This window comes from Anomalospiza imberbis, chromosome 5, assembly GCF_031753505.1.
Source record: "Anomalospiza imberbis isolate Cuckoo-Finch-1a 21T00152 chromosome 5, ASM3175350v1, whole genome shotgun sequence".
NCBI lineage: Eukaryota > Metazoa > Chordata > Aves > Passeriformes > Viduidae > Anomalospiza > Anomalospiza imberbis.
This window is the reverse complement of record NC_089685.1, coordinates 36962315-36975660: the sequence shown is the minus strand read 5'-3', so window position 1 is coordinate 36975660 and position 13346 is coordinate 36962315. Positions and strand designations below refer to the sequence as shown.

The 13346-nt window shown below is 40.1% G+C and overlaps 1 long non-coding RNA gene across 1 annotated transcript; it reads left to right on the top strand.

The window, feature by feature from the left end:
- Window positions 1-425: 425 nt before the first annotated feature.
- LOC137474992 (uncharacterized) lies at window positions 426-1742 on the top strand. Its single transcript, XR_010999614.1, has 2 exons — window positions 426-608; window positions 1227-1742. It is a non-coding gene; the product is annotated as an uncharacterized lncRNA (long non-coding RNA).
- The last annotated feature ends 11604 nt before the right edge of the window (window positions 1743-13346 follow it).

Sequence of the window (13346 nt, the reverse complement as noted above, 5' to 3'; positions counted from 1 at the left end):
GAAAAATACAGAGGCCCCAGTTCTGTATTTAGTTGCATCAATAAATTGTATTAACTTCCTTCAAACAGCACAATGCTATCATAAAACTGGTATCATGTTGGTTGATTTGCCAAAAATCATTAATTCCAAGTAAACCTTCAATGGGAACATTTTTGTACTAGCTGAGTATATACTACTAAGGTTTGCTCTCTGTTGACCACAAACTTGATTTTACCTCTTGAATTACAAATTTGACAAGTTGAGCCCCAGCTTATAATGACCAGCAAACTGACTATGAAGCTTCCTTCCCTCAAAGCCATAGGCTGCTATAGGAGATCCAGCCAAGCTCACATTATCTCCCTTGTAATTACAGCTTTTTAGTTCAGTGGGGTGTGATTAGCTCAAGCTGTAACTCATTAAGTGCACTATAATTACAGTGCACTCAGCTTCACAGTTGGTTTTGACCTAGAAAGGGTGTGTTCCTGGGGTTATTTTAACAATCTGTTGGCAGTGCTCATAGGCACTACCAAGCCTCACAAGGAAAACATCTGAAATTCGACAGGCACTTGACAGTCTCGTTAGTGGCTGCCAGTGTTAAACGTGTCTGGATATTTCTGAGCTTTCTGCATGTTGGTCTCATTCATGTGTCTTTACCTAACACATCAAGATTAGCTCTTCTTTTAACAGCAGATGCCCAGTGGAGAAAAAAAAAGGTTTATTTATTAATGATGAGATTGTTAGTTTCTGAATAGAATAATCAAAAGTATAAATACACAGTAAGTGCTAGAGTTGTAAAAGGCAGTAAAATTTGCAAGCTCTGCACAGGAGAAATCTCATTTTCTGATGAGGAATTATATTTTAGGGCAATTGGGGCAGCAGATGCTTAATGTCTGGTCTGAAAAAAAAAATAAACACAGTTTCCACAAAAATGTCTTTTATGACAATTTACCATTATAGATGTGTATAAAAGAACGATATTATAATCACCTTCAAAAGATTGTCCTCCATTTTTTGCATTTCTTTTTAACATTTTATTTGAATTAATGTTGCTAGGTACCATTGCATCAATTTAACTACACCCATGAAGAAAAGCTGCCAATTCATTTCCATTATGGTGGTGACCTGATGACACAAAACCTTACCTGCCAGTCACATCAAATATTCTCTCTTTTTTTTTCCTGTGTTAAAAACCAGAAAATATTTTCAGTCTTCCTGAAAATCTCTCTTCTCTGTCTCTCTTACAATAGGTGCTGCTTTCACCAGTTATTTCTGGACATATGAATCCTGATGAACTGCTTCTGCAAGACCAGAATTGCTTTTCACCTATTAAGAAGCAAGAATTGATCACACCAACTATAGAGTAAAGACAAAATTAAATTGGACTTTTCTATGATCAGTAGGGAAAGAGAATTTTCCATTCAAAAAAAGCATGGAGGATAGGCCAGTGTTTTTAAATCACACATAATTAAGGACAATGGCCTGCAATATTGTGACAGTTTTGTATGACCTTCTCTTGGGATTTGATCCCTTCAGGAGGCAGAAAGGGGTGCAGAAAAGCAGCCCTGGTATAAATGTGACTGAGAATAGCCTGTAGCATAACAGAGAGATTACACTATGTTGCAGAAAACAAACTTTTCAGCTTTGATTCTATGAAAAATACCCCTGCTCTGCAAGAAATTCTGTTCCCATCAGGGAAGTATAGTGGAAGAGCTCAGAAAAGTGGCTGCCAAAAATGTAACAGGTGGAATCTTCTCAACAGCAGGTTAACTTCACTCTTTTGTGTGCAAGACTGAGCTCTCTGAATCGCTCTGAAGTTCCACTGTCACTTATGTCTCACTGTTCTGCTCTTTTAACCCAAAGGCTTCCAAGGCACCCCCAGCCAAAGCATGAAGAAACATCCTTCACCTCTGAATGATGAAGTGTCCCAGCAGATTAGCAGAGCACTGCTTGTGGCAGGCGATGTCTGTGTGAACAGTGGATTACAAAGCCAAGGCACTGTGCTTTCTTACACAGAGAAATTGAAAGAAAACTATCAGTCAGGCCTGCTGAGGCAATCTGAAAGAGATGAAACCCAAGGATCTTCAAGAGTTCCTTTTCTTTAGGCTCTGCATGCAAGTGTGTGTTGTACGGCCTCCATGGCTAAATGATGCTGGCTAAAAGCAAGGGGAAGATCATGTAATCCTTCTAAAGTGACATTATTACAGATGGCCACTGTGGGAAAGGGATTCATTTACCATCCCTTATAAACACAGTGGCTACTCTTTACACATCACAAGGCTTTTCTTACACATCTCAAAGGGATGTGTAATTCTAACAAAAACTTCTGCTGCTCTAGCCCAGAATAGTTGGGATTTGGGGAAGTTTTCCCAAGGTCTCATCTGGTTAAATGCACGTTTTATTAAAAGCTCAAGTCTGCTGCTGTTTGCCATGATGAGAGCTGTTGTGGGCAGTCAGGGCAAGGTCTTGTGTCCTAAAAAATTAGGCAATGGAAATTTTATAGGTTGACAGACTTGATTCAAAGTAAAAATATATTAGGCCTTTCTTTTTGTCCTCTCTTCATTTTTCCCCTGTCACTTTTCTAAAACATTATTTGAGAGATTCAGTTTTTAACTGGTTATAAAAGCAGTTACTTCTTCATGAAACATTGCCCGGCTGATTTTATTACTAGAGGCCCTGCTAAAATAAATAAATGATTGTGCAGAAAATGACTGTTTCCTTCCAAGCAGAGGGTAGAACATATGTCATGAGCTAGTTACTAAAATAAAAATGTGCACAAATACAGATGGATTCACCAATCAGGTGATATTTCAATGTTTTTATTAAAACATTTTTTTATTATTATTGTTTTCTATTGGTATTTTAACTGTTCCAGATGTCAAGTTAAAAAAAAAATCAATCTTAGGTATTAGAGTTCCATGGATGTACTCTTCAAAGAAAACTTATTTAAATATGAGTTTTATCGTTGAACAGGGTGCACTTGAATCAGCAGAAGTTTTGCAAGAGTGAAATCAGCTTCTCAAATATTTAGGACATGCCTAGTGAAGTGGTTTCTGCAATTCAGTTTCTGGGGCAGCAGAGTAGGATGTATGCAACTTGATTCAAGTCTCTGTCTTGGTGTTCCCACACAGAATCATCAAGGTTGGAAAATACCTTTAATATCATCAAGTCCAACCATCCACCCAGCACTGCCACTGGACCACAGTGAACCACATCACGCAGTACCAGATCCAGGTGCCTCTTAAACACCTCCAGGAATTGTGACTCCAGCACCTCCCTGGGTAACCTGGTCCAGTGCCTGATCACATAACAGTAATTTTTTTTTTTCTATTATCTATCATGGTATTGATAGCAAAGAAGATAAGAAAAAAGAAAAGATAATACAGACTGCCTGTTAAAACTGGGCCAGCATACAGCAAAGATTTCCAAGGCAGGGAAATCAGAGAGCAAGAGGCAACATGAACCTGCAGCCCAGTGAAGAGAGCTTGGTTTGATTTGCCTTTCTCTCCTCACTAAGCTATATGCAAGCTCTTCCTTGCCCCAAAAGTATCAAATTTCCCTCTCTGTTGTGCCCCTCTAAAAGGCAGAGTGGGGAGGGAGAGCACCCAAAAGTCAGACTGGGTGCCTAAGAGAAAAAGGGAGTTCATCCTGGCATGGGGAGAGAGCTGAATTCGGGAACATCCCCTGCAGGATGCTTTCTTTGCGGCTGTGTTTCCCTCAGCCCATCTTATCAGCAGACAGGCTTGTTTTCATCCCATTTCTGACTCACCACACAGACAGAAGTTGCTAACTTCTGTGTGTGGATTTTAGGATCTAGCTCCAGCACTGAAGTTTTATGCATCCAAATCAGTAAGAAGTAGCACATCAAAGAGGACATACTGTTTAGTTACTGGTGTGTCAGGGGCCATTTTCATGCCCTTTGGTCATCTGCCAAAAGTAACGCTGCATCAAGGCCCTTTTTGAAGTACAGCAACTACTGACAGCCACTCCTGCCTGCCTGAGAGCAGAGAGTCATCTCAGACCTTCCTGGTCTATTTCCCTCACATTTCTTCTCCTTTATGTGAATATATCCATATTGCACTTATAAGGGAGGCAACAGCTTAGCACATTGGCTCTCGTGCGTCTTCCTTTTTCTTTGTCTCTTCTGAAATACATTCCAGCTCCTTACCCTACTTGAACTGACTGGAATAATGAGGAATCTTATTCAGCATCTCAGCTGTTCTCTGCCTTATGTTTCACTTCATAATGAGTGGAAAGGGTCAAATTACTAGTATAAATTCACTCCAGTAGCTAGTCTAACTATCCATACTTTCAGCCAGTACTACTTCACTTGGACCAATTACATTCTTCTAATTTGCTTTTCCTTGCCAGTGTCAGTGTCTCGGTGCCTGACAGCTTCTTAGAGTTTCCACTAATATATCCCTACCCAACAGTTCTGACCCAAAGGTACCCTCCCCTTCAGGAGAATTCAAACATCTTCATTACATTACTGGAATCATTCTCTGTCTTCCTTCACTGTGAAATGTAGTCAGCCTCTTTCCCCATCACACAGAGGAGAGAGTGTGCCCAAGGGACACACTTCTCTTGGTCTGCTTTGGGAAGTGCAGCTTCCTGTGGCACACTGCAGACACACATTTCCTGACTGCAGGGCTCAAAAAATTAACTCGGAAGTACAATGAGAGCATTGGAGGTGATAAATTCCTCCCACCCCCACCCCCCAATTGAGAACCACAATTTAAGGCAAAGAAAATAATGAAAAGTACAGGTCCTTCTGTTAGACTACAGTTTGAAGTGTCTTCTAATTTGACCTTTGCTCTCTAAATCCTTGATCTGTCTGGAAACACAAAAACAAAATCAGAAAGGGTTAAAAAGTTACTGAGAGAGACACTTTGTAGATCATAATTATTTTTTAAATTGATTTTCTGTACTTACATTACACTTTCTTGTGCATATCAGTTTTACTCATGTCTCTGTAAGTTGAAATGAGCATACATTGCTCCTTATCTCTTCCAGGAGGGTAGCAGCTATCCATCAGTGTCACATTAGCTTATTGGTCTGGTTACTTCCCACCCAAACTTGTGTCCTGTGGAGATATCCTTTTGAAAGATGTGGCCTTTCTTTACTGACTACTTCTTGCAGAAAATTGCTAGTTTAGAAATAATTGTTCTTTTCAGGAATGCATGCCTCTTGCTTACTTTTCTAAGGTATTACCTTTTTGGTACTCCTTGGAAACCTATGGAGGTTCATCAGGAAATTTGCATATGCAAATTTGAAAAGAGACCAAGGGGACCTTTCTGTTTAGAGGGCAGTATAACAACATCATCCAGTGGATTGTGTTGATTTAAACTGGTTTCTTTGGTGTTAGGTTCATGGTAGATGCCATAATTAATGCAAGACATTTAGTGCCAAGTGGAAATATACAGTCATAATAAAAACCAAATAAATAAGCACTTTTTAAAATAAAAACAATAACAATAACAACAACAATTAAAAAGAAAAGCATTTTCACATAGTTCTACCATCTGAAATGAGATTTTGATTAGAGGGTGATGGGCTAGACAGGGATGACTAGCATTACTAAACACACAGCTTCCTTTACTTGAGTTATTTGGTATTGGTTTCCCGTCAAGGAGAAAATATTAGTAGAAGATCATGCTGTAAAAGCATAACCTGGATATGCAATTTTTTTAAGTCTAGAAAGGTCATTCAGGGATCTGCTGAGAACACTACATTGCTCTTTATTGAACTGGGTAACACACACAAATTCTAGTCCCATCTGTACCAGACATCCAGAGATTAATATAGGATTGCAATATTATATTTGTCATTGTAAAGCCTTTCCTCCAAAGATAAAAGAGTTTCAGAGTCATTAGTGAGTGAGACCATACAGTATTCCAATGAAACAAGCTTTGCAAAGATGAAACACAGGAGCAGCAGCTACAAGGACTCACAGAGTTTCTGCTTGCTTTGAGAGGTGTGGTGGAGCGGTGTGTCCATTTGTGGTTTCTTACAGAGGCTTTTATCAACAGCAAACAAAACATAATTGCTGCAGAAGGAGGTGCTGTACTCAACAGGAATGGGAAACCTCACTCTGTTATGGAGAGCTCTGTCCATCCCTGTTTTTCTCAATCCCAGGCAATGTGCTCCTTAACTCCTGAAGGACATATGTGTGGCCAAAGAGTTGGGCCTGGCACAAGGAACAAGGTCTCACTCCTGATGTCCAGAAGCAGAGCAGAAAAATAATCCTACACAGAAGTTAACCATATAAACAGTATCTTTTTGGCAAGTTGGTAGCGGAACTAAAAACAGAATCTCATTTTTCTTCCACCTAGGCACAATTAATTTACATGTTTACTACAAAGGAAACATATATTTGAGAATGCCAAGGCTTTCTTCAGCACTGCTCTGTCTCTGGTGGAGTCAATGGATGGGCAGCAGGGATTAAATTTCTCTTGATCTAATTCACAGTGCAAGATGGTGCCTAATTAGACAGCTATTTGCTAAGGAGTCAATTTTCACTTTTCTCTTTGTTCTTCTTCTTTTATTCTCCTCTTCCATTTCTGCAGTTAATCCTGTTCAGTCTTTCTGCAGGAGCTCTGCAGAGGAAAAATAATGAAATTACCAGCATGCTGTTAATTAAAATTCCTCCCTTTATTAATTGTGCCAGGAACACTCAGAAGTGAAGGTAGAATTTTTATGATTATGTTGATGACCAAACACTACCACTAAATTGTCAACAATATAAAATAAATAGTTCCTCTAAATTGTCAACAGTATAAAATAAATCACAGGCATAACAGTGCTTCAGCAATTAGTGTAGGAAGCTGAAGTGCAAACCCTTCTAGAAAGAGCAGCTGAATGAGCTATGCATGTAGTGAAGACTTGCACATGTGTAGGAAGCTGCAGCTTCTGGTTTGGAAGCTTCTGTAAAGCTTCACGAGAGCTCTTGTCATCTTTATGTTTATTTTGTTTGTCCATCATAAAATATGATGGATAAACATATTTTAAATTACTTTCCTTTTCTCTTCCCTCTGCCCCCTCAGTATCCAAATGTTTCAAGCAACATTTTTGCAGGTCTATTTTATTGCTAGTCCCTCTTCTCTGTCTCCTGTACTTCCTAATTTCCATTACTAGTTAATTATTGTGAGTCTTGTTTCCATCTTATTTAGAAATAGATTGTTGGTCTTTCATGCTTTCACAATGTGGTTTCTTTTGCTTGGGAGAAACTAATTTTTCTTGCATCCCAGACTCCTTTCTCAAAGTACATGAAACAGTCAAATCTTTATCCAGTTTTATACAGGTTCCAGCATTTGTCCTCTTCCAAAAACTCCTTTCTCCAGTCTTCTTTCTAGGCACCTTGCCCCTTTTCACCATTCTGCTCCACCTCCCCACCACTGCCTTCTGTACTCCAGTTCTTGTCCTGTTGCTGCCAGCATTGATGCAGTAGAAGGAGACCTGAAAATCCCAAATAGGCCAGCTCTTTGCCCTCAGCTCTTTTATCAAGGACCACAAAGTTTTCATCAGCCAGAAGCAGCATCTGCAAGGTTTTTACTCTCTACATCTCAGCTTGGGCAAGAACTGTGCTTACTGCAGATCAGATTTCTTGGGAAAATGGGTACCATTCTGTGACAAGTCTTTCTGGAGTTCACAATAACTGAGCTACCAGAGTGCTTTATAACCTTTTCAAAAATGGTCTGTTGTCAGAAGACAAGAAAATAGCAAATATCTGACATGATGCCATTCTCCTGCCAAATATCAATTTCCATCTCTAAAGCAGGAAGGCAGCAGAGAACTTGTTTAACATTGAGAAGCACTGACTCATGCCAGGGAGTCAAGTGAAGCTGCCAGGATGGGGAAGCTTCTGTGTGACCAGCAAGGTGGCAGCAGAAGAGCCTGCATGCCTTGCTGGTGCTGGTAGCTGCTCTTCCTAAATTCAGCTGTATGAGAGGGTTCCTTCCAGTGAAGTGCCTCCTGTGAGAGACTGGAATGTCAGTGGTTAATGACTCGAAGCAATCAGCCATTTGTAGAGGCTGCAGGGTGCTTTGCTGGGGCCGGGTTTGCACCCCCCTGGCCGAGGAGAAGCAGGATCTATCAACAAGAACCTGAGTTACCCTCACCTGCAGGGGCTGGTCATAACCCCTCCTAACCTGGATGTTCACATTACCCAAAAGAGGCTCTGAAGATCACAGTGAAGGGTCAGATTTTTACCCAACATGGTTGTGAATCAAATTATGTTGGCAACATTCAGTGCTGCATTGCTACAGCACAACATTCACAATACCTCCTTACCAAACCACTTTCAGTTCTGCTGTCTTAAGAGTTTTGCTGTGCTCTACTCTATTCTTGCTTTTTCACCTTTTTGGCTTCTGGAACTGTGGATGGATGTCTCCCTATCCATTTATCTATCTTTCCTTCCTATCATTAGGCTTACTCAGCCTCTAACTTACCCATAAAGAATCTTTCTGCTTCAAAGATATGATTCCTGATGCCATCCCATCATTTCAACACAATCATGTAATATCCCAGTTCCTGCAGTCATTTACAGATAAAAATAGGATTATGAAATAACGGTTTGGGTGTTTACTGGTGCACTATAATACCTAGGGGAAAATAAGAATGAGGACTCCAATACAGCTTTCAGTGAATTACCAGTAATTTCTCCATGAAGCATGGATATGTGAACATAGCTGTGACAGGAGGCTGGTGTGAGAAGGATGTATGGAGACATTCTCCAGTCTTCCTCCTATGTGGCTGATTTAGAACTTACAAGGTAAAGCACCAAGGAAAGGAGAGCCTATATGGAAACCATGAACTATCAAAGTGCCTGCACAGCTGAAAGATTAATAAATTCTAGGACTCTGTCCCAGGCCTGAGGTAAGATCATTAAATCAATTTTTTTTTTTTTGTATATTATTCCCAAGTCACTCCCTCTACTAGCTCTGAGAGCTTCTTTTCATCTCCAGTATTATCCCATCCCCCAAAGCACAATAAACTATCTGCCTCCACTCTCCACTCCCTCTGCACTATGCAGAGGGGTCAGATGTGCTTGTGGCTTTAGGTCTGAGCAACTGAGGGGGTAACTGGCTATCTTGCAGCTAGTTATGTCCAGAAGACATAGCAAATCTGCCTCCACCCTTCCTCCTTCTCCTTATTCCCAGATCTCAGGGCAGTAAATTGCTTTTGATTTGCTACCTCAGCTGCTCTGACCAGCAAGTACAGCAAAATGGAATCAAGGCTCTGCCCTCTGCCTGGCTACCCATGGTGCAGGGAATCATATTAAAAGCTCTGAACATTCAGGTTCCAGGTCCCATTAACACTCTTAAGGTTGTAGGTGATCTTCTCGATTTTGAGGACTAGCACATGGCTTTGGCCATAGTCTAATTCTGAATCTAACGCTAATCTGCAGGGCTCTGAAGCTGTTAATTCCTGATGCTTGCCTGCCAGCTCCCAGCAGCACCAGCACACAACACAAGGCTCCAAATGTTGCTCTCACTGTCAGTGAGAGCAGCAAAATCTCCTGGGGCATGCTAGTACTGCTGATAGGTGGGAAGGCAACAGATGGAAAATAGGTTTAAAAGCTCAGGGGACATCCACGATGCTCCAGGGACTGCAGATGGCTGGGAATGAGCACAGTAAAAGCTGCAGCAAAATTATTCAGGGTCTCTTACTATCCTAGAGCTGAAGGAGCAATTTGGCCACCTTGTCAGCAATGCTTGTGACAGATGGTTGAATATCTATCTATTCAGAGCTTGCTAATAGAAGTATCATGGCAAACCTTGAATTCTGCTAATCCACATTCTAAACCTGCACAAAAGGGACACGGTAAGGTCACCTCAGAAGCCAAACAGCATAAATAAAACCTACACATTTGGAGACATGAATTAGTACTTCCTTACTCTTAATTAATGTGGCTCATTAGAAGAACAAGAAATATATGACAGCTGATTTTTTTAAGTGACATTCTGTCTTCTCCACTGACCTTGATTTTGAATAGAATGTATGAATTAATACAGAGCCACACTGCATTCAGTCCTCTCCTTCTACCTTCTCTAAGAGAGGGGAAAAAGTTCTTGAATCCTTATCTATCCTTATCTAAAATTCTGCTTGTATTAAGAGAGTACAGGCAGAAGAATTAACTTTCATTGTAGGGTTTCACAGCTGGGCTACAATCTGGGCTACAGAAGCTGGTAGCAAAGCAGGGAACAGCACTCTGCCTATCAATTCTAATGAACTGACTTGAAGAATAGGACATCAGATGAGAAATGGGCCAGAACAGGACTCTGTAAAAAAGTATTTGACCACATATTTCTGTAGCTGAAAAACATTCTATTTATTTATCATAATAAAAGTCAAGAAACACAATAAAAAACAATTTTGGCACAAGCTGAATGAGCACCTGATAACTGCTGTTCCCAGTGGAAGTAAACCCTTCCTACTCTAAACCCTCAAACAACAGTTTCAACAACAAAACAAGAATTAATTGTTATAATTAAAAACATAAAATGCAATGTCTTCTAGAAGATGAGATCTCAGGAACTATTTCAAAGTTTAGCTAAAAGGATGTATTTAGATCAAGAGTTCATGCTTACAGTCCATCTTCCTAGTCATCATTCTAATTCTTCTCTATTGTATCTGAGCACCTAATAAAGACAAATTCATCCAGAGAATATAACTTTATCTCTTGAGGGCATTGCACCAAATTTTCAAGTAGAAAGTTGTAAAACTCACTGATAAGTGACTTGTCAAAAGATGTATGGAGAATAAGGTATTGATGCCTGGAGTTAAAATCCTGTTGCCTTACCCAGCAGCTGCTTTACTGCATAGTGGTGAACAAGGACTTAAAAAACATCTGTAGTAAAATATTATTTTCTCACATTATTTAAACAATTTACTAGAGTAAGTAGCATAGCAAAGCATCGTAGGAGTAGCCATATGATGTCATATCAAAGGTCTATCTAGCCCAGTATCCTACCTTCATCAGTGGTGAAAATATATGTTGAGAACAGTCACAAAAGCTGGACTATCCTTCTACTACCCTTCTACTCAGCACATTTGCTTGTCTGAACTTCCTCAACTGCATGTCAAAACTATGTGGAAAAGCTCTGAGTGTATTGTGGAATAAGGTATGACAATTCAGCTCTAGAATAAATCTGAGCTGTATGGACTATTGCTGGCTGTGCTGCCAGGTAACTTCCATCAGAAGAGATTATTTATTTTGTTATCTATTGAACTCCTAACTCCACCAGATTTTTCAGGGATCTGCAAGTCAAGGCTGGATGTTGCTTCTTGAAAGATCAGGTTTCAGGTGATTCAACCGGCTGTTGCCTGTTTGTAGCTGAGAAAGTTCTGCCATCTGCTGGAGTGAAGAAAATCCGCTCTGGTTCCTGCAGCTGTAACTACTCCTCTTCCTGCATCTCATGTTCTCCTCTCATTGTTGTTTCAGTACTTTTTTTAATTTTAAAGTTTAAGACGATTTAATTATCCTGTGTGCACAAAAAAATTGTCAAAATCAGTTGTATGCGTGTTAACATTAAATGCGATATTAACACATGTTAATATCCTGGGCCTTACATTTGTTTTTTAATTCCCACTTCTGCTTCACATGAGGCAAACATAGCCTAATGTCATTTTTACTAATTAGAAGCTGCATGCAGGGGAAAAAAGTTTACTTCAGCATAGTTTATTACTTCTTGAGGTATAGGGTGACTTGACCTAGTACGTTTCTCAAAAGCAGCGTTTGCATGCTGACTGGAACGGAATAGAAGAAAATTAACTCAATAGTAGCACTCCAATCCAATACAGCTCCTTACTTATCACTTTGCAATTTCCCACTGGCTTATTCCTAGGAAGCAAGACCAGCAATTCTACCTGTGCCTTTGTCTGGGAACAGAAATGGCTTTAGTCAGCTCTTCAAATCCTGGTCAGTGTTGCAGGTGAACCGAGCCACCTGAACAAAGCACTTGTCACAGCTGATGCTCTTCACACTTCAAAGGCCACCTGAGACTGAAAACAAGGGGAAGCCTCTTAACTCCATAACCTGTTGTGAAGTTTGATACTATTTTTTTCTTAAAGTACACAATAAATGCAACGCTGACCCATGCACTACCTGTCCCTTGCAGCGAAAGGAATGCTGTGCAGGACTAATACGGGCTGGCTGTGTTGGGGGACAAGATATCTCACCAAGAATCCGTTTCTTTGGAACCTCTTCACAGCCAGCCTTCTTTAAGACCCCAAACCAGTACAGAACATGTGCCCATTACATCTTTAAAGCATGGTAACAGTTCCTCTCTGTCCATCTTGCCATCCTGATATCTGTTTCAACACAGTTCAAGTTGTCTGAAGGATGAACACATTATGGTGACATTCCTGCCTGTGTGAGTGCATTCAATGGCAGACCCTGATTACAGAAGACAGAAGGTTGGCATATTTGCCATCCCTGCCACATGGTGTTTGTGCCCTGTGTTAAACACAGGACACCAGCTCTTAAATGCAAGCACACTACATGCCTGCAGGCTCGGTCTTTTTCCTCTATTCTTCCTCAGTTTCACTATTTAAGCCCCAAATGTAACCTCAATGTCCAACATATACATATCTAGACTGCTAGTTTTTAAACAGTATTTATAATGATGTACAATCTAAGACTCAAACTCTTTGATAACTCTGCAAGTCACAGGTTTAAAAAATAGTATTTTATTCTTTCTACCATGTGTAAAGCAAGAAAACCAAAAGCAATGTGGCTCCTGTTTTGGACATGGTTATTCTGCCTTAGTCATCTGCAGTAAAATCATCAAAAGAAGCAGAATGATTTGTAGCCTAATATATAGCTGTCTGCATTAGGAAACAGTAAAACAAAAATGAGCACATGAAAACCCAAGAAAGTAGCTGAACTATCTTGGATCTCACATGTGTATTATTCCTCTCCTCAAGTACATAAATGAAAGCAGTAGGTTTCACTCTGCATTCTGTGCATCTTATACCTAGAATAATAAAACAGAATCATGTAAAAGGACATTTATCTAACAATCCAAAATCCTTTCTTTGAAAAGGTGAAAATCCATCCAACCCACTGCTTGTACCTTCCTGAACAGCTAAAAAAAAAAAAAAAAAAAAAGTATTATGCAGCATATCCAAAGATGGAATAATCGAACTCTGGCAGATCATTCAGTTCTACGGAATTTTTTGCAAAATGGAAGTCAAGCACGTGCTGGCAGGGAATGAGGGCTCTGGGAGACTTTATTGCAAAGTTACAGCCTGGAGTGGTAGTTGCAAGATGTGCCTCCACTCATTCTGTGCACTCTCTCTCTACTATCTCTCCACTATTCTGTGCACTTGCAGCAATCCAGCAGTTACCATAAAACATCTGCGTGACT